The sequence below is a fragment of the Pelodiscus sinensis genome, chromosome 4 (genome assembly GCF_049634645.1).
Source record: "Pelodiscus sinensis isolate JC-2024 chromosome 4, ASM4963464v1, whole genome shotgun sequence".
NCBI lineage: Eukaryota > Metazoa > Chordata > Testudines > Trionychidae > Pelodiscus > Pelodiscus sinensis.
Genome location: NC_134714.1, coordinates 92658592 through 92684905, shown reverse-complemented (window position 1 = coordinate 92684905; position 26314 = coordinate 92658592). Strand labels below are relative to the sequence as shown.

General features: G+C 42.1%; 1 protein-coding gene across 4 annotated transcripts in view; it reads right to left on the bottom strand.

Annotated features, from left to right (window-relative positions):
* LUZP2 (leucine zipper protein 2) overlaps nucleotides 1–26314 on the bottom strand; it is a 480337-nt gene that overhangs the window by 229420 nt on the left and 224603 nt on the right. The gene's annotated exons all lie outside the window — the stretch shown is intronic.

Genomic DNA, 26314 nt, shown 5'->3' with positions numbered 1-26314 from the left:
ATATCTTCATCAATGATGTAGATATTGGGATAGAGAGTACGCTTATTAAGTTTGCAGATGATACCAAACTGGGTGGGGTTGCGACTTCTTTGGAGGATAGAGACATAATTCAAAATGACCTTAGCAAGTTAGAGAAATGGTCAGAGGTAAACAGGATGAGGTTTAATAAAGAGAAATGCAAAGTGCTCCACTTAGGAAGGAACAATCAGTTCATACATACAAGATGGGAAGCGACTGTCTAGGAAGGAGCATGGCGGAAAGAGATCTAGGGGTCATAGTGGACCACAAGTTGAATATGAGTCAACAGTGTGATGCTGTTGCAAAAAAAGCAAATATCATTCTAGGTTGTATCAACAGGTGTGTTGTAAGCAAAACTCGTGAAGTCATTCTGCCACTCTACTCTGCGCTAGTTAGGCCTCAGCTGAAGTACTGTGTCCAGTTCTGGGCGCCACATTTCAAGAAAGATGTGGAGAAATTGGAAAGGGTACAGAGAAGAGTGACAAGAATGATTAAATGTTTAGAGAACATGACCTATGAAGCCAGGCTTCATGAACTGGGCTTGTTTAGTTTGGAAAAAAGAAGATTAAGGGGGGACATGATAGCGGTGTCACAAGGAGGAAGGAGAAAATTTGTTCCTCTTGGTTTCTGAGGACAGGACAAGGAGTAATGGGTTTAAAGTCAGCAGGGGAGGTTTAGATTGGACATTAGGAAAAAATTCCTAACTGTCAGGGTGGTCAATATTGGAATAAATTGCCAAGGGATGTGGTGGAATCTCCCTCTCTGGAGATATTTAAGAACAGGTTGGATAGACATCTGTCAGGGATGGTGTAGACGGAGCTTGGTCCTGCCTTGAGGGCGGGGGACTGGACTCGATGACCTCTTGAGGTCCCTTCCAGTCCTATTATTCTATGATTCTATGAATAGCTAGTGATTAACCTATCCTCCATGAATCGATCGAGTTCTTTTTTTGAAGCCTGTTAAAGTCTTGATCTTCACAGCATCCTCCAGCAGGGAGATACATAGGTTGACTGTGCTCTGTGTGAACAAACACTTCCTTTTGTTAGCTTTAAACCCGCTGCCTATTAATTTTATTTGGTGACCCCTAGCTATTGAGTCATGGGAAGGAATAAATAACTTTCCCTTATTTACTTTCTCTACACCAGTCATGATTTTATAAACCTCTATCATATCCCCATCTCAGTCATCTCTTTTTCCAAGCTGAAAAGTCCCAGACTTATTAATCACTCCTCATATGGCAGCTGTTCCATACCTCTAATAATTTCTGTTGATATTTTCTGAATCTTTTTCATTTCCAATATATCTTTTTTGAGATGAGCCAACCACATCTGCACACAATATTCAAGCTGTGGGTGTATCATAGATTTATAAAGAGGCAATATGTCTTAATATGTATCCCTTTCTCAATGATTCTCAGCATTCTGTTTGCTTTTTTTTGACTGCCAATGTACATTGAGTGGCTGTTTTCAGAGAACTATCCAGGATGACTCCAAAATCTCTCCCTTGAGCGGTAACAGATAATTTAATCCTTATCACTTTGTACGTATATTTGGGATTATGTTTTCCAATATGCATTACTATGCATTTATTAACACTGAATTTCATCTGCCATTTTGTTGCACTGTTATCCAGTTTTGTGAGATCCTTTAGGAGCTCGTCATAGACTGCTGTGAACTTAACTGTCTTGAGCAATTTTGTACCTTCTGCACATTTTGCCACCTCACAGATTACCCTTTCTCCAGGTCATTTATGAATATGCTTAAATAAGTTTGGTCCTGGTATAAACCCCTGCAGGAGGACACCACTAGTTATTTCTCTCCATTCTGAAAACTGAACATTTATTCCTAACCTTTGTTTCCCATATTTTAACCAGTTATGAATCCATGAGTAGTCCCTCCCTCTTATCCCATGATAACTTGCTTTACTTAGGAGCCCTTGGGGAGGTGCCTTGCCAGAGGCGTTCTGGAAACCTAAATACACTATATCCACTGGAACCCCTTGTCCACATGCTCATTGACAAGCTCCCTCCCCTCCCACCCAAGAATTCTAGTAGATTGATAGGTCATGGTTTCCCCGCACAAAAACCCATATTGACTCTTCCCTAACAAATTATGTTCATCCATGTGTCTGAAAATTGTGTTTATTAGAGTTTCAACCAGTTTGCCCAGTAATCAAGTTAAACTTACTGTTCGTAATTATCAGGATTGCCTCTGGAGCCTTTTCTAAAAATTGGCATCACATTAGCTATCCTCCAGTCATTTGGTACAGAAGCTGATTTAAAGGCCAAGTTGCAAACCACAGTTGGTATCTTTGCAATTTCATATTTGTGTTCTTTCAGAACACTTGGGTGAGTGACATCTGGTCCTGGTGAGTTATTACTGTTTAGTTTATCAGATTTTCTTTTCAAAAAACCTCCTCTAATGACTTTAACCTGGGACAGTTCATCAAATTTGTCACCTAAAAAAATGGCTCAGGTTTGGGAATCTCCCTCTCATCCTCAACCGTGATAAGATTGCAAGAACTCATTTAGTTTCTCAGCAGACACCTTATTCTTGAGCATTCTTGAGTGTTCCTTTAGCATCTCGATCACCCAGTGACACCTGCAGGCTTCCTGCGTCTGATGTACAGGCAGGCCCCGGGTTACATACAAGATAGGGACTGTAGGTTTGTTCTTAAGTTGAATCTGTATGTAAGTCGGAACTGGCATCCAGATTCAGCCGCTGCTGAAACTGATCAGTTTCAACAGCGGCTGAATCTGGACACCAGTTCTGACTTACATACAGATTCAACTTAAGAACCCCAGGCGTCCCCAAGTCAGCTGCTGCTGAAAGTGATCAGCAGCTGATTCCAGGAAGCCCGAGGCAGAGCAACTCTGCCTCGGGCTTCCTGTAGTCAGCCGCTGGTCAGTTTCAGCAGCGGCTAACTTGGGGATGCCTGGGGCAGAGCAGCTCGGGTGCTGCTGGGTTGGTCCAGTAGCGTGGCCACTCCTCGGCGCTACTGGACCAACCCAGCAGCACCCCAGCTGCTCTGCCCCAGGCGTCCTGATTCAGCCACTGCTGAAACTGATCAGCAGCGGCTGAATCAGGACTCCTGGGGCAGAGCAGCTAGGGTGCTGCCGGGTTGGTCCAGTAGCGCTAAGGAGCGGTGCTGCGGGACCAACCGGCAGCGCCCTACCTGCTCTACCACAGGCCCCGGGCTTTGCTCCACGTCTCCCTGGTCTGCTGGGGGCGGCACTAGCTGCATGTCCCCCCCCCCCAGCAGACCAGGGAGACGTGGAGCAAAGCGGCGGAGGACCCGGGCCGGACCGTGGCGCTTCCAGATCAGTGCCGCAGTCCGGCCCGGGTCCTCCGCGGCTTTGCTCAGCGTCTCCCTGGTCTGCAGATCTGCTGGAAGCACCACGGGTCCGGCCCGGGTCCTCCGCCGTTTTGCTCAGCGTCTCCCTGGTCTGCAGAACAGGGAGACGCTGAGCAAAGCGGCGGAGGACCCGGGTCCGGACCCGCGGCCGCTTCCAGATCAGCGGATCTGGAAGCGGCCACGGGTCCGACCACGGGTCCTCCGCCGCTTTGCTCCCCGTCTCCCTGCTCTGCTGGCTCCCCCAGCAGACCAGGGAGATGGGGAGCAGCTTTTCTCACCCCAGAGGAGGCGGGCGGCGGGACCAGGCGTCCCGCCGCTCCAGTCCTCCGGGGCGAGAAAATCCCAGTTCGTAACTGCGGATCCGACATAAGTCGGATCCACGTAACTCAGGGACTACCTGTACTTAAAAAATATTATGCTGATACTTTTTGAATTTTTGGCTAGGTATTCTTCAAATTCTCTCTTGGCCTTCCTCATTATATTTTTATACTTCATTTGCCAGAGTTTATGCTCCTCTCTATTTTCCCAACTGGGTTTTAACTTCCTCTTTTTAAAATGAGGTTTTTTTTGTCTCTCACAGCATCTTTTACTTTGCTATTTAGCCATGGTGGCCTTTGCTCCATTTTTTAAATGTTTTTAATTTGGGGTATATATTTAAGGTGATACTATTATAGTGTGTGGGTTTTTTAATTCCATACAACTTGCAGGGATTTCACTTTTGGCACTGGGCCTTTTAATTTCTATTTAACCTCTTCATTTTTGTGTAATCTCCCTTTATGAAATTAAATGCTACAGTGTTGGGCTGCTGTGGCATAGAGCAGTTTTCAAACTAAGGGCTGGGATCCGACAGAGGCATCTCTTAAGGGAGGGTCTATTAATAGAGATTCTCTATGTTCTAGTAAGAAGGAGAGGATGGAAGGATTATCCTCATTCCCCCAAGTATCTGTAATGCCGATTATATCAATATCCTCATTCAACATGAGGTACTCTCGTTCACTCCCATCTTATTACTTTGACTTCTATCATTTGTACATAAGCACTTGAAAATCTTGTCGCATTTTAGCTGTCTGCCATTACAAGATAAGATTGAATGGGACTGTCATTTGACTTAAACAACAAATAGTCTAGTAGCACCTGACGGTATGTCTACACTACCCCGCTAATTCGAACTAGCGGGGTAATGTAGGCATACCGCAATTGCAAATGAAGCCCGGGATTTGAATTTCCCGGGCTTCATTTGCATAAACCGGGCGCCGCCATTTTTAAATCCCGGCTGGTTCGAACCCCGTGCTGCGCGGCTACACACGGCACGAACTAGGTAGTTCGAACTAGGCTTCCTAGTCCGAACTACCGTTACTCCTCGTGGAGTATGAGGAGTAACAGTAGTTCGAACTAGGAAGCCTAGTTCGAACTACCTAGTTCGTGCCACGTGTAGCCGCGCGGCACGGGGTTCGAACCAGCCGGGATTTAAAAACGGCGGCGCCCGGCTTATGCAAATGAAGCCCGGGAAATTCAAATCCCAGGCTTCATTTGCAATTGCAGTATGCCTACATTACCCCGCTAGGTCGAATTAGCGGGGTAGTGTAGACATACCCTTAGAGACTAACAAATCATGTAGATGGTATCATGAGCTTTTGTGGGCGCAACCCACTTCTTCAGATGCACCCACGAAAGCTCATGATACCATCTACATGTTTTGTTAGTCTTTAAAGTGCTACTAGACTATTTGTTGTTTACGTTTTTCCTGTTACAGACTAACTCGGCAATCCCTCTGAAGCCTTTGTCATCTGACTGTTTCTCATTAGGTCTTACCCATATTTATCGTCTTCCATCCTTTTCTCCTTACTAGGACATAGAGAATCTACATTAACAGATCCTCTCCCATGAGATGTCTCTGTCCAATCCTTTTGTTCCTCTGAACCTGTCAGCTTTCCCTTAATCCTTAGTTTAAAAACTTATCAGGGAACCTGGGTTCATGCTCTCCAATATGTTCTTATCCAGGGCCCAAAAGTAGACAGGAGAGTGAGAGTGCACCTTGGAAGTGCTATGTAATGGCCTCCCTCAACAACTTCCTATTGGACTGCCCCACATAAAAACCTCACACATGTAAACCACATAAATCAAAGAAGAAGTCTCCAACCTCGTAAATGTCCAGAGTCCTTTTCCTTTAGCAGGTCAGGAATCAGTACTACAGGGCCCCAGGATCTAGGCCTCCCACAGTGATACTTTTGTAGCTAATCAGAGCAAAGATTTGCTCACTTCCACTGACTGTCTGCAAATGAGCTACCTTGCTCCTCTTTTAAACTCCTCCTTCAGCCTGTGCATGCTTTCGAGGCATAGTGGGACAGAGCAGTGTGCGCCCACAATAGCTGCTTTACTCATCCTGCTCCAGTGTGATGTTTGTACACTCCATCACAATCTCCCTTACAAGAAAATGGAGGTGAAGTTCGAGTGTCTCAATTCATCCCAGCCATAGAAGCCTGGTGTGACAGTTCCCCCTGCCCATGCTTTATAAAATTGTCTTATCAAAGATGCTTTGGACAAAATACCTCATTTAACCTATCAATGTTAATGTCACAGTCTGCTGGATCTGTAGATCTTATTTTGGAGCATGTACCATGCTTGTATATAAAGTTAGACATCTGGGTTATGTCTACCTTGGCAGGTTCTTGAGCAGGAACCTGCAGAGCGTCCACACTGCCCGCATGCTCTTGCGCAAGAAGATTTACAGTATGGCATCGGAAGAGAGGGCTTCTTGCGCAAGAGCATTTTTCTAACAGGTGTAAGCCCTCTTGCGCAGGAGCTCTTGTGCAAGACGGCAGTGTGGACGCGCAGCAGAGGTTTCTTGCGCAAGAAAGCACTATGGCTAAAATGGCCATGGAGACTCTTGCACAAAAGCACATGGCAGCGTGGATGTGTTCTTGCGCAAGAGCTCTTGCACAAGAACCTGCCACTGTAGACATAGCCCTGGGGTATGAAATGGTTTATGGATTTTATTTGCATATTAAAACCAGAGTTGTTCCCAGTGCTTGGACATTTTAATCACTGGGTGATAAACTTAACGACTTGAGAGCAGCCTTGTTTGAGAACAGCCTCGTGTAAGCAGTGGTTGGTCTTAGGAAGATATGTGACTATCAAGCTGGTAGGGGATACCAGTTTGACCAGGTAATTTTCCATAGAAGGGAAGATAGAGAACAACAGGTTCCATCCTGATAGGAAATGTATAAAAACAATGGGAAGCTGTCTGTCCCTTTGTCTTTGGCTGGCATGACACACACAAAAGACCCCAAGGGGAGTGCAAGATCTTCCCCAGCTTAAAGTTTGCCTGAAATAAGAACAGTTTTAAGGTAAGTTTGCAATAAGCTTTAGTGTATTAGTATTAGCTATGTGTTTTATTTTAAATTTGTAATTTACTTTGTTCGGTCTGTTTTCACTTCAACCACTTAAAAGCCTACTGTTTGTAGTTAATAAAATTACTTGTATTTACTCTCAAGCCCAGTGTAAGTAATGTTTACCTAGGGGGAATAATCCATGTGCGCACATCTTCCTTTCATTGATACAGGGGGCTTACCTCAATGAGCTTTTAATGTGTAAAACTCTCACACAAAGAAAGACAGATTTATTTGTGGATTTGATCTCCTTTGGGGATTGGTTTTCTGAATGCTATGGCCTGAACTGCATTTTCCTAGAGATGAAGTGATGCAGTATCTGCATTACTTTTTCAGAGGAGGGATTGTCTCAGCTCTGTGCCTTGTCTGGGGGAGACCAAGAGATCTGGCCCAGGACAGAGTAGTGAGGAGACCCAGAGAGCAAGGAGGTGAATGTCAGTGGCTTTATCAGCACAACAGGAAACAGCCCAAGGGGTCATCTGTGACCACACCCTGTCGCACATGGCATGGAGAAAGAAGTGGTCTTTCAATTGGGAATGTCTAGGGCCATTTAGAATGTGTCTACAGAGCCATTAAACACTAACAGCTGGGCAGGTCAGCTGACAGACTCATGGAACTCAGACTGTGGGGTGGTAGAACTGCTATTTAGATCTTCAGACTTGGGCTGGAGCCAAGGATCTGAGACCCCCAAGGGTAAAGGAGGGGCCGGGGTTTGTCTCAGAGCCCCAGCTCAGCCTAAATGTCTACACAGCAATTTTTAGCTGTGCAGCCCAAGCCCTGTGAATCTAAGCCAACAGACCTGAGCCAGCCATAAGTCTTTTATTCCAGTCCTTGGAGTCTTTGACCAAAAACTATAACAGGTCAGTCTGAGTTTTGGCTACCTACTCCACAGTCTTCACCACCTCAGAAGTCCCATGTTACGGTAGACCCCAAAGGTGGATTTTTGTCCTAAGCTGATTCTGTGCCCTTTATAGTTAAACACAGTATATAATACTGTTCTGCTTTCAAAAGCTCACTGGGGATGCTGTACAATAACATAACCAACACTTCAAAATACCCATTAACAGGATTCTTTGGGGGGCCCTGATAGCACAGTAAGAAAAATATATGCCAGCTTCTAGTGAATTATTATCAGTTTTACAGTTTCAAACAGAAAGACAGGGGAATAATGTTTTGCTCCTGTGTCTCTATTAGTTTATACCTCAGACTGGTTCCCAAGCTGTTGGCATTTTCTTCACTGACCATCCATCTCCCTGGTGGGAGTATTCAAGCTGTAATAGTTTTCTAGAAGCTTGGCCTCAGAATTGCTGAAGAGCATTACAGCTCACTCCTTAGGTGGCAATTAAAATGGGATTAGTTTTTTCTAACAATAGTTGGTAAAATGTAACTTGATGTCCAGTATGAATTGTATATAAATCTTGGATATCTGATGACTGTGTTCTATATTTTACTCTCTATATGACAGTTAGCCTAGAAACACAGTCTATTTCCATTTGTATGTTAATGAAGCATTATTTAAAAGAACTCTTGAAAGCAATCAAGCAGGCTAATATGATTTTATGCAAATGACCCACCTATCAACTTCTTTTAGTTCAAACAACTTTGATGGAAGCGGGAGAAGTCTTTATATTTAATACAAATCAATGTTTATGAGCCCCAAACTAGCCTAAAAATGCGAGAAACATTTTTGTAATATCAAAAAGCAACTGTGGTTGGATAACAGGGAGAAACACATTATACAATGTTATGCCACATTGTCTTCAAGAACAATAGGGTAAATGATTGGTTTCCAAATGAAAATGAAGTGAAATCTATCAAGGAGTGGGTGAGGAAGGTAGCTATATATTTTGTTGATGAGAAAACACACACTTCTTGGTGAGGCATAACAGATTTTCCGAGACATGTTTAAACTCTGAACTGAAGGAGAGAGTAAATTTGTTCATTTACAATATGCTCTAGCTCTGCACTTGTAATAAAAACAGTCTCCATCTAGGTTTACCTTTTATTTTGTGATATTTTGTTTAATTTCCACTCCATAACAAATAAACATAGCACCTAGTAACTGGAGCTGGGAATAGCCTCTGTAACTGGAGCTGGGAATAGCCTCTGCAAGACAACCCAAAGGGAAGAATATTCACTTCTGACCTCCAGCAGATAGAAGGAGGAACAGAACAGCAGTGTGAATACTCAGTCTTGAAGTATTTTTCTTTTCCCCCCAAATAAAGTTGCAAGAAACTTAGCAAAGGTGTTAGCCAAAGGGAAAGCTTCATGAAATGAAGGCTTAACAGAGGTTAAATATAGGATCAATTATGTTAACTAATGGTACAGGTCTCCATTTCTTGGTTTAAATGAGAGTGTGGGAAAAGAACCATTTGACATCTGCACAAAAGCAAATCAAGGGATCTTACAAGCAGTGTCCCAGGAAATGCTATGCTATTTTCTGTTTATCTGGCATTCCCAACAACTGTAATGAAACCTAGAATTTATCCAAGACAGATCAAGAACCCACAACTGGAGGGGGAAAGCTAAAAAACAGAGGAATCACTGATATTGTAACTGACATTAATAAGAGGCTCACTATAAGCAGGGGAGGAAGCATCCCTGAATTTCAGAATTTCATAAGCCAGTAATAACAGAAAAATTCCCCATCAATAACAGAAGATTTTATCCCCATTCCCAGCAAATCTTAAAACGTTCAAAGTTTTGATTCAAGTTGCATAAGATACCAAACTTCAGCCAAACCTGGGAGTGCTACCCTGGCTGGGGAGCTGGGGAGTGCTACCCTGGCTGAGGCAGGGGGGCATCAAGGGCCGGCGGCTCTAGCTGCAGTAGGTGGGGAGTTCGGGGTCAGGCCACTCTGGTTGTGACTGGGAGATTCCAGTTGGGCCATTATGGCATTGGCAGTGGGAGAAAGGGGAGAGTCCAGGGTTTGACAACTATCTTGAGAAGTTGAAGAACCACTGGCCACAGACCAGCAACATTTTGTCAGTCTCCCCATCATTAAACTGCCATTCACTTATTCCCCATGCTTCCTTTCCTAGCACAGTTGATTTCCAAAGTATGAACACAAGCTTTTCCCCTCTTAGCCATCTTACCACATTCATACAGTGATGAGGCAACTTAATTAACAGTTTGAACATAAGACCCAACTATGTCTTGTGTGGAGATATTCTACACCTCTTTGAAAGCTCTTCCCTAAAGTCATGTCTACGCTACAGCACTATTTTGAAATAACAAGGCAAGCATCCACACGGCCAGCCCGTTATTTCGAAATTATTTCAAAACAATGAAATTCCATGAGGAATAACACTTATTTCAAGATTGCTATTTCAAAACAGTGGTAGTGTGGACGCTCCACTGCTGCTATTTCAAAGTAATTACTCCCTTGCACTTCCTGGGGCTCCAAATCAAAGTGGCGCGTCCTCATTAGGAGAGCCTGCCTTGGACTAATTTCAAGGCTTCCCTGTAGCATGGGCATGCTATTTCACAACAGTTATTTCAGGAGTTATTATTCTGAAATAAATTATTTAAAAATACCCTTGTAGTGTAGACATAGCCTACATGACCAGTGATTTTGGGTACCAACTTATAAGACCTGGGGTTTGATTTACAGTGTTTTCTGAAAACTAGGTCTCTCATGGGAGTGGGTGTCAGGTTGGGTCTCCCCAAAATACTCACTGATTCTAAAAATCTAGGTCTTTACCTAGAGATAAACTATATGTTTTGTCATTTATGGATCTAATGCAAAACCCACTGAAATCAGCTAGCATCTTTCCCTGGCCTTGGAGCACAAGGCAGGGTCTTGTGGCAATTTTCTGCTTGGCCCTCCTCAGTGCCCTCACTGGGAAGAGGTTTGGTACCTACTCTGCACTCTCACTTCTCATTGCAGTACAAATGTACACCAACTATTAAACTGACTAGACTGTCCCAAATACTGATATTCTGGTTTTCTACTGAATGAACAGCACAGCTTACTTGAAAAAAATGATGGGATAAAAAAAGTCATTTTAAAATGCAGAGTTCATCACTAATCTACATCTTATCAGATTTTTTATGTTAAAGTGTATTTACATTCCAAATTTAATACTTCATATAATATCAACTGTATTTCCTTAGCCCCAGCATTAGCATGTTCAGAGGTCTTTAATACAGTTCAATAAGATGGACTAATGATGGACAAACTTCAGAAGCTGCACAGGTCAAGTTTGTTTTGGATAATTAAACATCCAAAATCCTGTTAATCTCCATTGTCTTGGGAAAAAAAACAAACAGCCTTTTTGTGTTATTTCCAATACTGCCAGCACTGGCCCTAGTCAAATACTGAAAGTGAGAAGCAATACCATTTCCAAATATTTCAGAATTGTAATAAATGATCGGATGGAGTTTGCTTAGAAATATATGCAGGGACAGTTATGCTGGGGATGAGTCGGGAGACATGCCGCAGCACTTCAAATGTTGGCTGACTTAAATGAAAAAAAAAAAAGTCCTCAAAGTATCTTTGCTGTTGTAGGAGTCCTCTATTGACTCTCTAGTCTGAAGTTCTGTATGGGACTCAGCTGACTCTCTCTAAGGGCGTATCTAGACTACGCTGAACAGTCGAAAGAGGGTATGCAAATTCCGCATAAACCTCCTCTTTTAAGGAAGAGCATTTTTTCGACAAAGGAGGTGGCTCGCCGAAAAAGCCACATCTTAATTACTTTCATTCTCGAAAGCTCCACTTTTGAAGGTGTGACCATTCAGCATAGTCTAGATACTCCCTAACTGGTGCCAGGGTGAATCCATAGGGTACATCTATATAGCTTGCAAAAGTGAGCCTCCCATCCTATGTCGGGAGACTTAAGCTTTGGGCTCATGCTACTGCTCTAAAAATAGCTGTGTAGCCCTCTCTCCTTCCTAGGCTAAGGTTCAGCCTGAGCCAGAACCTCAAAACACTAACAGACCTATTTTTAGAGTCCTAGCTCTGCTAGCACATGTTTGTTGACCCATCCTGGGAGATTCACTTGTGCAGGCTGTGTAGCTATACCCTAGAGCCTAACTCCACAGTTCCAGGAGCTGGCAAAGTCCAATTCTTTCATTGTCACCTTGTCTAGTCTATCTTCTTATACGTCCAACATCTCCATGATGGCCATTGGAGTCCCATTCTGATCTTTTTCAGAAACAAGAGCAAAATAATTGTTTAACAAGTCAGCCTCGACTTTGCTTAAATCCCCAGTTTTTCCATTACAGTTATTTTTCAGAATCAATACACTCGTTCCTTCTGACAACCGAGAATGTATTTGATGTACTCTTTAGCTGAAATAGTCTCTTCATTGCTCAGTATTTCATATTGTTCCTTTAATTATTTCTCCTCTGGCATTTATTTTTCTAGTTATAAACATTTTTACCAAAGCATGCGTGAGTATCCATATTTAAGGCTTCCGGATTATCTTTTATATTACACTTCACATATCTACTTAAGTTTTGTAGCCTTCATTGACTTTTTCTCATTCAGCTGTATCTTAAATATTCTTCCTGTTTCTGTAGAGCTGATTTTTAACGAATTGTGATATTTGTCAATCTTTTGAATTTGTACTAAATTAGTTTTAATAAAGTTGCCAAGCTTTGGGAGACTTATTCTATTATTGAACCTCATGAAAATTCTCAATTCAGTAATATTATTGTAACAGGATTGTGGGCTTTTCACAATCTCTAATACAGTTATTTTTTCATGAGTCTAACAGTGAGTAGCAAAATAGGTACAGCAGTGACTAGGGAGCTGTCTCTTGATCTTCAATATTAGAACTGACCAACTGGAGGTATTTTCTATGCTCACTGAAGTCAGCAGTACAACTCCCATTGGCATAATCGATTCAATATCTGGCACCAATTTATTAGTGGTCTTGGCCTCTTAGCCTCCACCTCAAATCCATACCAGCTAGTTGACTGCAAGAAGATAATCTGATTGACTTCTTTGAGAGGATTTATGAAAAATTAGAGTCACTGTACGCAAATTAACATTAAAAAACTAAGAGTTAAGACAAGGGTTCTGTCCCTTAATAGATTTTACATGAGCAAGATCTGAAGGAGTCAGAAGGAGAACCTGAAATTGAATCACTATATCGAACCACGTTTTGGTCCCAAATCAGCGCAAAACAAAACCACCTAAACAAAACAGAGAGGCTACTTTCTGGATCAAAAGTATCATAATTCTTATTAGAACAGTTTATGCATAGTTTTTTACACTCTGGCTTTGTCTTCACTGAGTTCTTCCAGCAGAAAATATGCTAATGAGGATTCATTAGCATAAGTCGCGATTTCATTAGCATATTTTCTGCCATTTATTTTTGTGCAAAGGGTTTTTGCACAAAAAGAAGCAGTTTGTATGCCTGTCCCAGATAGAGTTTGTTTTACTTTTAATCTAAACCAACCCATACTACATTTGAGTTGACGTGAATGTTAACTCCAACTAACATGGCAAGCTGCTGGATATTATATTTTTAGAGGAACAAATGAACAAGGAGTAATAGCTCTCTGAGGGTACATCTACACAGCAACATTATTTCAAAAATAACAATCTGCATCTACACAGTAGGCAGTTATTTTGAAATAATGTTGAAATACTCTCAAGCTGGAGGACTTTTTCTCTGACTCCTGTAACTCTCATTGTACAAGGAATAAGGGAAATCAGAATAAGAGTGCTCTGTTTCGAAATAAGTGCTGTGTAGATGTTCCCAATTTCGAAATAAGCTGCGCAACTGACGTAGCTCAATTTACGTAGCTTATTTTGACTTAATCCCTGCAGTGTAGATGTATCCTGAGTGGTCCAGGAAAAGGATGAGCATTGCAGAGCACACATGGAAAAATTCAAGACTGAGGGCATTGAGGTCATCTTGCCAGATGCAACCAAAGCAGGCAGTAGTAGTGATATATCTACAAGGCAAGCTGGGATCAGAGCTGCGAGTCAGCTCTGCTTAAAGCAGAGCCGGTTTGCCATCTGGGAGAGTACGTACAGCTACACAGCACTTTGATGCACTCAGGATTACAGGGCAGAGTGGTTTTAAAACCCCTCACTGATCATTACTGAAACAAAAACCAGGACTATGTAGCACTTTAAAGACTAACAAGATGGTTTATTAGGTGATGAGCTTTCAAAAGCTCATCACCTAATAAACCATCTTGTTAGTCTCTAAAGTGCTACATAGTCCTGGTTTTTGTTTCAGTTACGCCAGACTAACACGGCTTCATTTCTATCACTGGTCTTTACTGCACACCAGAATGTGACAGGAGCCTATGTCCCACTGATATTTAACTAAAGTCAATTATATTGGTGAAGCTATTTCAGCAGATTTGGCCCTGGAATGCAATTATTGCATTTAGTAAGGTCATTTTTTAGCCATTCTAGAGGGTTACTTCCTTGTAACAGAAAAGTCCATTGATTCTTTCCATGAAGTGATTGGCAACTTTACCGAGCATTTATTGCTTCAATTTTAGAGAAAGGAAACTTGTTACAAAACAAGTAAAAGATTCTCTGATGTTTTCGTTGCTAGATACAAGATGTATTACATATACAATCTTAAACAACAGAATAGCTTTTCTTGAGCTCCCACTTCTGGGAGGGACTGTCATTCTAGAATAGAAAATCTAAATTCTAGGTCACTTTTTTCCCACCTCTAGGTGTTAGTTTGCAGTTATGTGTTTGAATACAGCAAGTTGACAAGATGCTCCACTGACTTGACTTAGACTTCAAAGGGGAGCTGAAGACATTCATAACATCAAAGGAAGCATTTGGAGCCTTTCAGGATTGGCCCATGGATCTAAGTGAAATAATTAAAAAAAACGTAAATGTATGTATTATAGCTGTTTTATGGATAAATGAGTTTATACTGAATGATTTTATAAGGGAATAATACATCGCCTCTTCACCACTGGGAAATGTTTATGTATAAGCATAAGAGTTATCTCCAAGTTAAATATATAAATTGAGTTTGTAATGTAATTGAAAGTTTATCCAGAAGTTACTCTTTCATTCTTACTTGTTGCAACAGCACCGTAGTATCAATATGTTCTTGCTCAAGTGTAGGTCAATCTGGAGCAGCTGGCTATTCAGCAGAGATGGGTAACTTGATCTTTAAGGTAACTGAGGCACAGTCTACACTGGCAAGTTACAGCACAGTAAATCAGCTTGGAGCACTGTAACTCATGAGGTCTCCATACTGGGAAGGCACTTAGTGAATATTTACTCCTCAGTTGCTGCTGTCTTAGTAAACCACCTCAATGATAGGAGGTAGAGCTTGCTGCTACAGCACTGGGGTTCTGGAGTGGATAGAGCTGCTACAGTGCTGTGACAGGCCTCTGGTATCTGTCCCACAATGCCTGTTGTTGCTTCTCTGGGTCACCAGTTTGAACTCTACTTGCTCTGCCCTTAGGTGACCAACCCTTAGATCCACACTTTGCATTCCTTTGGAATTTTGAAATTCCTCTTTCTCTTTCCTCAGTGAAGTATGGGGTGCACTTAGCTCATCTTTCCCAGTGACCATGCCTACTCCATGCCCCAGACAACCCCCTACTGGACCCATGCCAAGGTGCTGGACCTCTTCAGTGTTTGGAGAGGAAGCCATCCAGTCCCAGCTGCACTACAGCTATTGGAATCATGAACTCTGGCACACATTGAGATGCATGACTGAAAGGTGCCATGACCAGGATGCCTTCAGTACAGGGTCAAAATGAAGGAGCTGCAAAAAACCTACCGCAAGGCATGGGAGGCAAAGTGCTGCTCCAATGCTATGCCCACAACGTTCCAGTTCTACAAAGAGATGGGTGTCATACTGGGGGCAACACCTCCTCTGATCCAAAGTCCTCTGTGGATCCTTTGGAGCCTCACGGGCCATCCCGGAGTGGATCAAGCCAAGAGGAGGAAATTGTGGATGAGAAGGATCCAGAGCTAGAGGATAACACAGCATCCACAGATACATGCTATCAGGATCTCTTTTCTACCCCAGAGGACACGAGCCAACCACAGCAGTTGGAGTTGGGGAAGCACAAACAGCAGAGGATGCACCTGGTAAGTCATTTTGATTTCTGGAAGCACTGAAGCAAGTTGTTGGGGCGGGGAGTGGGAGGAAAGCAGGCTTGGGTCTGTTTGGTGTGAGTACCAACAAAATGGAATAGAATGTTGTTGAACTCTCTCACTTCATGGTAATCGTCCGCACAGATCTCATCAAAAGTACCATCCAGATGCTGGGCAATCCACATCCATAGTTTCTTGGAAGAGCTGCTATGTTCATTGTCTCATTAAAGGTCACACTCCCAGGCCTCTGTTCTTTAAAGGGAAGGGTGCACACTGGCTAGCCATATAAGGGCTAGGATGGAAGCTGCCATCTTGCAAAAGAACCTGCCTTGTTTTCTTTCTGACCCTCAGCAGCAAAATACTTTCCACAATGAACATAGCCTATGGAAAATGTGTGGACATTTTTTATTATAGGCCCCTCCCCCCATAATGTTGGCTTTCCCCAAGACACATGTGCCCAGACTACAGTAAGGCCCTGCTCCAATGAATTGCCCTGCTCCAATGGTTAACTCACCATTTTGTGAGTTGTGTCTTTTATGCCCTCGCTCAGGGACAGGCAGTCAGTGATAACGTTGGGTATGTCTACACTACCCTCCTAGTTCGAACTAGGTGGGTAATGTAGGCATACCGCACTTGCAAATGAAGCCCGAGATTTGAATTTCCTGGGCTTCATTTGCATAAACTGGGCGCCGCCATTTTTAAATCCCTGCTCGTTCGAAGCCCGTGCCGCGCGGCTACACGCGGAACGGACTAGATAGTTCGGACTAGGCTTCCTAGTCCGAACTACCGTTACTCCTCGTGGAATGAGGAGTAACAGTAGTTCGGACTACTGCTGAAAAAAAAAAAGAGCTGAAGGAGCAGAGGGACAATGAGAGGGAACAGAATGAGAATGTTGAGCACCAGAGCAATGCAAAGGAGGACCATTATTAGATTAACATCTACCACGTAGACAACCATTAGTAGATTAACATCTATTCGGAACAGGGCATTCTCAGCTTTTGCTCCCAGGCTGCAGAATTCTCTTCCTCGGGATATTCGCATGGCGCCAACACTAGCGTTGTTCCAGCGTCAGGCTAAAGTCACACTTTTTACTCGTGCTTTTACTAATGTTTGAGTCTGTATGTGTGTGCTCCTCCTCTCTATGTTTTTAGCTGGTTATGTCCCTCTGAGGTCTCATATTTTAAATTCTCATATTTTAAATTTTTATATATATTTGTATTTTTTTTTGTTTGTTCTTGTAAGCTGCCTTGAATATTTTAAATAGAAAGGCGGGGTTAAAATATTTAAATAAATAAAATTATGGAGTACCACGTTGACACGCTCCAGGCATTGTTTCCCATGCACCCTCCTGTCACCACCAAGAGACTTTGGCCACTATCCTGTCCTCATCTGGCACCCACTGCACTCCACCCCTTCCCTTCACTGGCCAGCCCTGCCGACTCCCATAGGCACCCAATGCACTCAGGCCCCTGTCTCCATGCAGTTTTTCCCTGCTGAACTGTAGCATCCATTGCATAGCACATCGGACAGCAGGGCTGCATAGAATACCTGGACATATGGAAATCTGTAAACATGCCATGGTCTCACCTCCTCTTATCCAATCCCCGACCCCTCAAGTGCTGATGGATCATGCTGCATCTGTGTTCTAAGTTTGTTGTTTTAAATACATGAAATTCTTGGGTGTGAAAGCGATATTTATTCCATTACGTCGAAGCAAGCATGCACACCCCAGCAAAGCAACAGGCACTTTTGTATAGTGCATCGTATGGACCAATCAGTCCCTCATTAGCACTACAGCCACTGTACTCTCCGGCATAGCAACAAATATCACTGACTTCCAGCATCAATTTACTGCCTCAAGGCACCCCTGATCCTTCTGGCCCCATGCTGTGCTAATCTAATAGCCCGTGTCTCAGGCTGTTCAAACTCAGCCTCCAGGCACTGAGACTCAGCAGTACAGCCGTGAGTGAAACTTCCACGCTTCTCTTCACAAATATTAGAGCATGTAGCACACAGCTACAAGCATAGGGATGTTGTCACTTTCCAGGTCCAGCTTCCCATACAAACATCACCAGTGGGCGTTTAAATGGCCAAAAGCAACACCAGTGTCAATCTACACCTGGTCAGCCAGTTGTTGAAATGCTGTTTGGTGCTGTCAAGACTCTCTGGGTATGGCTTCATGAGCTATGGTGGAATTAAGGAGTAGATGGGGTGTCCCAAGATCACAATGGGTATTTCAACTTCCAGTGATCTTCTGGTCCCAGAAGAAAGTCCCCATTTGCCGCTTCCTGAACAGGCCAGTACTCCAAAAAATATATGTTTCATGGACCTTTCCAGACCAGCCTGCTTTAAGGACACCCACCAGTGCCTGGAGAACCATGGAGAAATATCCCTCTCGATTAATGTACTTAGAGCCTAGGTGGTCAGATTAGGGAAGCCCATCTGTGCAAAGCCATCCACAATTTCACTCACGTTGCCCATAGCCACAGTCTTTCAGAGCAGGCTGCAATTAATGGCCTTGAACACTTCCAGCAACACATGTCCAAGAGCCCATTTTCTCGCTCCAAACTGATGGGTGACTGATCAGTACCTGTCTGGAGTAGCCAGCTTCCACAGTGCAATCGCCACGTGCTTCTCCACAGGCAGAGTCGTGCTCATTTTTGTGTCATTGAGCTGCAAGATGGGGGGCAACCTCATCACAGAGTCCCACCTGAAAGTTTTAGAGCCACCGCTCATCACCCCAGACTTGCATGATGATGTGATCCCCTCACTCAGGGCTCATTTCAGGAGCTGAAAACACATTCCACTGTGTTAGCACCTCCATGAATGCAACAAGACATCTTGTGTTGTAGCTATTAGGCCTGGCAAGATCAGAGTCTGATTCCTCCTGCTCACTTGTAACTTAAGGAGTAACTTGACAGTCATTTGTGATATGCTAGAGACACATCAGAATTTTCTTCCACAGTGCAGGGTCCACTCCCACAGATGGAGGAGGCAGAGTGCGCAGCACAAAAGCTATGGAAAGATGGCACCAAATGCAGCCAGAAGCACAAAGTAATGCATTGTGGACACTGTGTCCCAGGAGAGGACCTGGGATACCCTGTTACTCCCCTCTGTCTTTACACAAGCCTCAGAAGAAGAGGAAGAAGTGCTCTGTGGGATAGCTGCCCAGAGTGCACTGCTCCAAATTCCGCTGCAAGTGCCACAAGTGTGAACACACTACTGCACTGGCAGCTGAGAGTGCAGACACACAAGAGCGGTTTCACTGCTGTGCTGAACTGCAGCTGCCAACACTTTATATCGACCAGTGTAGACAAAGCCTCAGAATAAGGTTTAACTTTGGAGTATTTTAACTTGGGAGTGCCTGTTGCATGCCGATTAAATATGGTTTGTTCGGTTTAGTTGCTAGACTGTTAAAAACACACACATGTGGTAAAATAAACTAATCAGATAAACAGACGCTACTGTAAATAATGTTCATTTGGCCAGTTTTGATCACAGAGTTCCTATGATCTATGACCTTCAAATGGGAACTATTTCCCTCATGTCTTACAGCAAATGGGGAAGCATTGGTCTCTCATCACTTGAGATTCTTGTGTTCCCTAAGAGGGAGGTAGCATATCATCTTCCTTCAAACAAATAATGGCTAGACCCATGATTTCTTTATCATAGCAACATCACATGATTTCTAATTATCCCTTTTTCTGGAAAGATAATAGAAGATGGCGCAATGAGATAACTTCCAAAGAATTCTCAGATTTGCCTAATCCCTTTCATTTGGACTTTGGTGTGGGCGTGGTTGTGCGACTGTATTTCTCTTGTTCATTAGCAATCTTTTCCTAGCAATAGCCCAGGGCAGTTCATGCTCAACTGGTTAGGTGTGTCATCGACCTTCGATATCATTGACCAAGAGTTCATGTTAATTTGCTTGGTAAAGTAGACAGTATTGTTCTGGACTGATTGTTGTTTCTGCTTCAAGTGTGTCTGTGCAATTGATCTCTCAGATAGGGTTTTGCAAGATTACCACATTCATTTTGTTCAATATACCTGTTAGTTTGCTGGCACATTCATGTGTAACTACTTCATTGTGCTATATCAACTTTAATGAAGAGTCAATCCTGCAACATTTACTCAAAAAAAAGTCTCATGACTTCAAAATTTGGTTTTTAAAATAGCATTATGATTTCTAGAAAGACAGACAAACACACTTCAGTTGTGCACCCACTTTCCTTTAAGCAGATCCTGAGGTCTGCCCTTTGAAGTCACAGGATCTCTCTATGGAGATCTGAATGCAACATGAGGCTCAAGATGTGAATACAACTATAAACAATACTTTTCAAATAGTTACAGCTCTCCTTGCTCCTTTCAATCACTGACCCACTGGGTCATTGCTCCTCCCCTGCCATTGGCAAGCCTGATCTTGTGCAGTCTTCACTGTAGTCCAATGCAAAGCGGTTTTAAAATGCTACTCAGGGTGCTTCTACACTGCACCATTATTCTTCAATAACAGCCATTATTCCAGAAAAGCAATACTAGCGTCCACACAGCAATTGCGTTATTTCAAAAGAAAATCAAAATAATGGGCGGCTTTTTCCGACGTTGGTAAACCTCATTCCATGAAGAATAAGGCCTTTTCTGAAAAAGCTCTTTTGGAATAGGGTGTGTGTAGACACTCAATGGCCGCTATGTCAAAATAGCTCCTTCTGAGAGCTATTCTAAAGTTATTCCTCCTCAGTGCCTTCTGGGGCTCTGCATTGAGATAGGCTCTCCTAACATCGGCACGCTGTCTCGGACTAATTTTGAGGCTTCCTTGTAGTGTGGACGCTTTATTTCGAAATATGTTTTTCCAGAAGATATTTTCCAGAATAGCTTGTTCCAAAAGAAGCTTGCAGTGTCTCCTCAGAGTACACTTTGCACTGGTTTATGTCAACACATAAGATGCAGGATAACAGGGAAATTGGCCTGCAGCTTCTGGTACTCCCAAGCTCCTCATCCCAGCTCCCATTTCTGTTCATGGTTTCCTCAATGTAGAGCACAGAGAGGATCAATTAATAGACAGATGAAAGACACAGGGACTTGAGAGTCATTCATAAAGTACAATAGGAAACCCTGGGGCCAGATTCTTGTCTCTGTCATGCAATCTTCACACTACTGAAACTTCTTGACATCAGTGGGTTTATGCCTGATTTCCTGGTGGCATGACAGGAGAACTGGGGCATAGAATTCAGTGCCAGAAACTGTAAATTGCATGGGATAAAATATAGAAAGGAAGAAAATAATAAAGCAAAAGGACAGTGGGTTTTTATCTATATGGGAACAGGTATTTCACCAACAAAGGAGAAAAAACATTTTGCAATGAGTGTTGTGAAGGATTCTTCATAAGGTTTTCATACAAAGGGATAAAAGGAAACATTACTGCACTGCTTCAAGAAGACGACAGTTGAGCTGATGAAGGATGTATTAATCTCGCTGTAACACTTGCAGGTGGAAGGAAACAGATACAGAATTTCCAGTACTTACTAATTTTAAAATGATTTACCATCAATTGCTTCCATATTGGCAAAATAAATCAGGAATATTTATAAAATTAAATGCACTTATAATTCATAAAATGCACACTGTGTTTAAACATATATACTAATTTATTTCATATTATTCAGACAATGATGACTATCTTTTCTTCATGTATAATGTGGATGCAATAAGAATTACTCCACATTTGCATAACTCTTTACATAAATCATCTAAGTATGCTACATTTTCACCTATTTAAAATGGATCATTGACTTTTAGAGAGTCAGAAACATGACGACTATTTTAATTGACTTTGCTTGCTCCCCAGATAAAAAGGGTACCAGCTATTCCAAGACAACCTTGGTACAAAATGCTCTTCAGCTCAATAAGACCCTTGACAAAGGTCTTAGGAAAGGTACAAGTTCCATTGCAAATATCATGCTCGCTATTCAGACATTTCAAATAGAGATATGCAAAGTCAGTGGAGCTGACAGCCTCTGCAGGCCCCTGAACAAGATGAGGGAAGGAGCCTGGCTCTGCACTCCCTGAACAGGCGGGGCTGAGCAGAAAGAGCGGGGCAGAGGGCAGCTGGCCTTCAGCTCTGTCCAGAGCGCAGCACTGATTCCCCCACCTCGTCCGGAGTGTGCAGTGTGGAGCTCCAGAAATGAATTAAAAGGCTCAGAATTCCAGCTGCCACTGCTGCTATTTCGGCAGCAGCAGCTGCCAGAGCTCTGGACCCCTCTGAATCAGCAGGCCTCCTTTCCCGTCCCATCACCAAATGCAGATCTGTGCAAAGTGAGGCACTTTATTCTCAATTCACATTATATCCATTTTCCCCCAAAGGCATGCCGTCTTATACTTACTGCCCCACACTCTTTAAAAAAAAAGTTTGGCATTTCCCTAATCATGCATATGGCAATACAGGTGAATTAACAAACATGTTCAGAACAACGAAATAGAAGAATTTTAACTATATGGTCAAGTGAAATCTAAAATATTAATTACTTCAAAACTTCCTTTCTTCATCCTTTTTCTTTTTTTAATTGTGAGCTGCAGGGAAAGGCAAGTTTGGTGCCAATTTTTAGATTCCACATACAGAGAAAAGAATATATTATTCATTTTTGTATTACCCAAATATAGCTCAACTGAGTTTGCTCTACCTTGAGAAAAATATATTTTGGCTGATAAGAAACAATGGCTAATTTAGCCCTCTCCATTCACACATGTCTGTGGGGGTACAAGAAACTCGAAAAATTAAGAACTAAAATAGAGGTTTGAACTCATTTCAGTGAGCCTTTCCCATGGTAACAATAAATAGTTTTTAGAGAATAACGACACACATATCATGCTCTTCTAAGAGCCTGTAGGCTATGTCATTGAGCTATCCAAATTATCCAGTAGAACGTCAAAGATGTGCATGGGAGATTTCTTACATTATTCTAACTCTTGCCAGTTCAATTATTAGACCAGTGGCCATCTAATTACAATAAATACATAAATAGGGCTGTCAATTCATGACAGTTAATTCACATGATTAACTCAACAATTAATTGTGATTAAAAATTAAATAGAGCACTGATAAAGAACAGAATATCACTTGAAATTCATTAAATATTTTGGATGCTTTTCTACAATTTCTAATGTCTTGATTTCTATTGAAACAGAATACAAAGTGTACAGTGATCACATTATGTTATTTTTATTATAAATATTTACACTAAAAATTTTACTTTTTTGTTTATTTTTCAATTAAACTCAAAGGAGGTACTGTTGTGCAATGCTTACCTTGAAAGTTGAACTTACAAATGTAGATTTTTGGGGAGGAGAGGGTTATATAACTGCACTCAAAAACAAAATTATGTAAAACTGGAGTCTCAAGTCCACTCAGTCCTAATTCTTGATTAGCCAGTCAATAAGATAAACAAATGTGGTGACAATTTGTGGGAGATAATGCTGCCTACTTTAGCAGTGTCATCTAAAAGCAAGAACAAGCTTTCATGTGACACGTTTGTAGCCAGTGTAGCAAGGTATTTATTCATCAGATATGCAAACCCGTTCATGCTTCAGCCACCATTCCAAATGATATGTTTTTATGCTGCTGTTGCTTATTTTTAAAAAATAATGTATTAATTAAATTTGTGACTGAGCTCCTTGAGGGAGAAGTGTATGTTTCCTGGTCTGTTTTAACCACTTTCTGACATATATTTCATGAGTTAGCAGGCTCAGATGATGACCCAGCATGTGTTTACGAACACTTTCATGGTAGATTTTACAAATTATAAAGAGGGTACCAATGTGAGATTGCTAAAAATAGCTACAGCACTCAACCTAAGGTTTAAGAATCTGAAGTGCCATCTAACATCAGAGAGGGACAAGGTGTGGAGCACAAGGGCATAGCCTCAGGAGCACCTGAGTGGATAGTGTTCTTCCCACTTAGCATCCAGGCCCACCAAAACTGGTACCAGATCCCCTGGAATCCAGAGGCTCTCAACCCTAGCTCAGCCCACCTGGGTCGCTCAGTGCACTAACTCCCTGGCCTCCAGACCCAGCATTAGCTCTTCTGGGGGTGTGCCTCTTGGGGGATGCAACCAGGCAACACTAGCATGGGGTCAATGACTGGGGGGAGCAGCAAGTGGCACCAATGGGAGGAAGAGGATGCAGCTGGGGTTGGGAAGGGTGTGCAAAGCTTCAGTCCTGCCAAGGCTTCCCTCTGCAGATCTCTCCTGCCCTCCTCTCCTTCGTGCCTACTTCCAAGGCCCTCCTACCCCTCTCCCGCATACCCACATTGCCTGGACTCCTGAAAGCCAGGGTCCACTCACTTTTCCTGCCCTAGCTATGCCACTGGTGAAGCGCACTTTCAGAAGTCTTGAAAGAGCAAAATTCCAGAAACCAAAGAGCAGAAACTACAGAAACCAAACCACCAAAACAGAAAATCAGCCTTCTGTTGTTGACATATGACTCAGATGATTAAAAGGATCATGCATCGGTCTGCACTGCTGTGGATCGTTACTGAAGAGAAGCCATCATTAGCATGGACACATGTCCTCTGGAATAGTGGCCAAAGCATGAAAAATCATATGAATCTTTGGTGCATTTGGCCTGTAACTATCCGTGACATCGGTTACAATGGTGCCATGCGAACACCTGTTCTCACTTTGGACATTGTTAACAAGTAGCAGACAGCATTATCTCCTGCAAATTATAACCAATTGTGTTTGGTCGAGTGACTGGCTGAGCAAGTCAGAGGACTAAGTGGACTTTAGGTTCTGAAGTTTTACATTGTTTTATTTTCTAATGTAGTATTTTTGTACATTATTCTACGTTTGTAAGTTCAACTTTCATGACAAAGAGACTGTACTATTGTACTTGCATTAGGTGAACAGAAATATTTGTAATCAAAGTAAATATAATATTAGAACTGTACACTTTGATTTCCATTACAACACAAAATACAATAAATTTGAAAATGTAGAAAGCATTCAAAAATATTTAAAAGGTAATTTTTATTGTTTAACAGCATGATTAAACATGTAATTAATTGTGCTTAATATTTTAATCACTTGACACCCCTAAAATATTATCTTAATGTGGCCATTTATTTTAAGAATAAAGAATATCATTGCCCCTCCTCTAAATATAGCAGAACTGTATTGTTTTCATCTTCAGCTATTTGTACCCCGAGTAAAATATTCAAAGGTCATTATGTAATTGAATGTTTCATGGTATTTAAGTTCTTAAATCAACCATTTTGGAAATTTTACCTATGGCCTGAAAACTTGTTGCCTAATTTCAAATGTTCGCCTACCTGCTCCAGGGAATGGTCCATCTAAAAATACCAGACAGATGAAATTGCAGGCAGTCTTTGCTACATTTTCATTTTTACAGGCAGATGGTTGTCAAGTACCTCAAACTACTTACGAAAGTGAGCAAATAAGTCTGCATATTTTACTATCATGCTGCAAAGCTAAGGGTGCAGTATGATATATTTCTCATCTCTTCAACCTCTTTTTCATGCTCACAAACTAACATAGCATCTAAAAAGGGAGAAGAAATGTGTCCATAACTATTTCTTAATGGACATAGGCAAAGCTTATTAAGTTTGCAGTTTTGCAATCCTTTCCAATTTTAAATTTTGGAGGATTTCTAGCTCATGTTAAACACATTTTTCTCTCTTGGAATGTTTTATTTTCAGAAAATACCTATACAATGACAATCTATTTCTAGATTAAAGGCAGCCAGGGCCCTGTATCAGGGACAGGACAACATCCAAAAGAATTAAGTTAGAAAAAGTAAGTGGCCTGTCTTCAGTATTTATTTTTTACCGTTTCTTCTCCAAGATCCACCCACATACTTTTTTCCATATCTGTTCCATTTTATACCATCTTTGTCAATTTATTTTTTCTTCTTCTGTCCACTGTGAGCCTTTCCCCACAGTCTCTCCCAAAGTTGATAAACCCAGTGATACTAGAGTCAACATTTAAAACCAAAATGTGTGAGTTTGAAGTTAGGTAAATTACTACCCTGTCTTTACATGCCTGATCGTTCTTTCATTAGCAACCCTCTCTCTTTTTGCAGGGGCACTAATGCCAAATTATTTAAAGCCATGTGTTTTCTTCTGATATCATTCCCCTACACTACCTGGCTATGAATTGTAGCGATATTGAACTGGTAACTATGCACTATAAATCACTTAATAATTTGCAATATTTATTTCTAGTGAAACCTCTTATCCCAGAAATATATCAAAGGATGCTGGTGAAAGGGTTTTTTGTTTTGGTTTTTGTTTGTATGTTTTTAATTTGCCCTCATTGACTAGGTTTCTAAACCTCTTGTTATTTTGATTGCTCTCCTTTGGACTGTCTCCAGTTTCTCCCTATCTTTCTGAAAGTGTGGTATCCCAAACTGAACACAGTACTACAGCTGAGGACTCACTGGTGCCCTGTGGAGTAGAACAATTACCAAACATGTCTTGCATAAAAGCACTCCAGCTGAT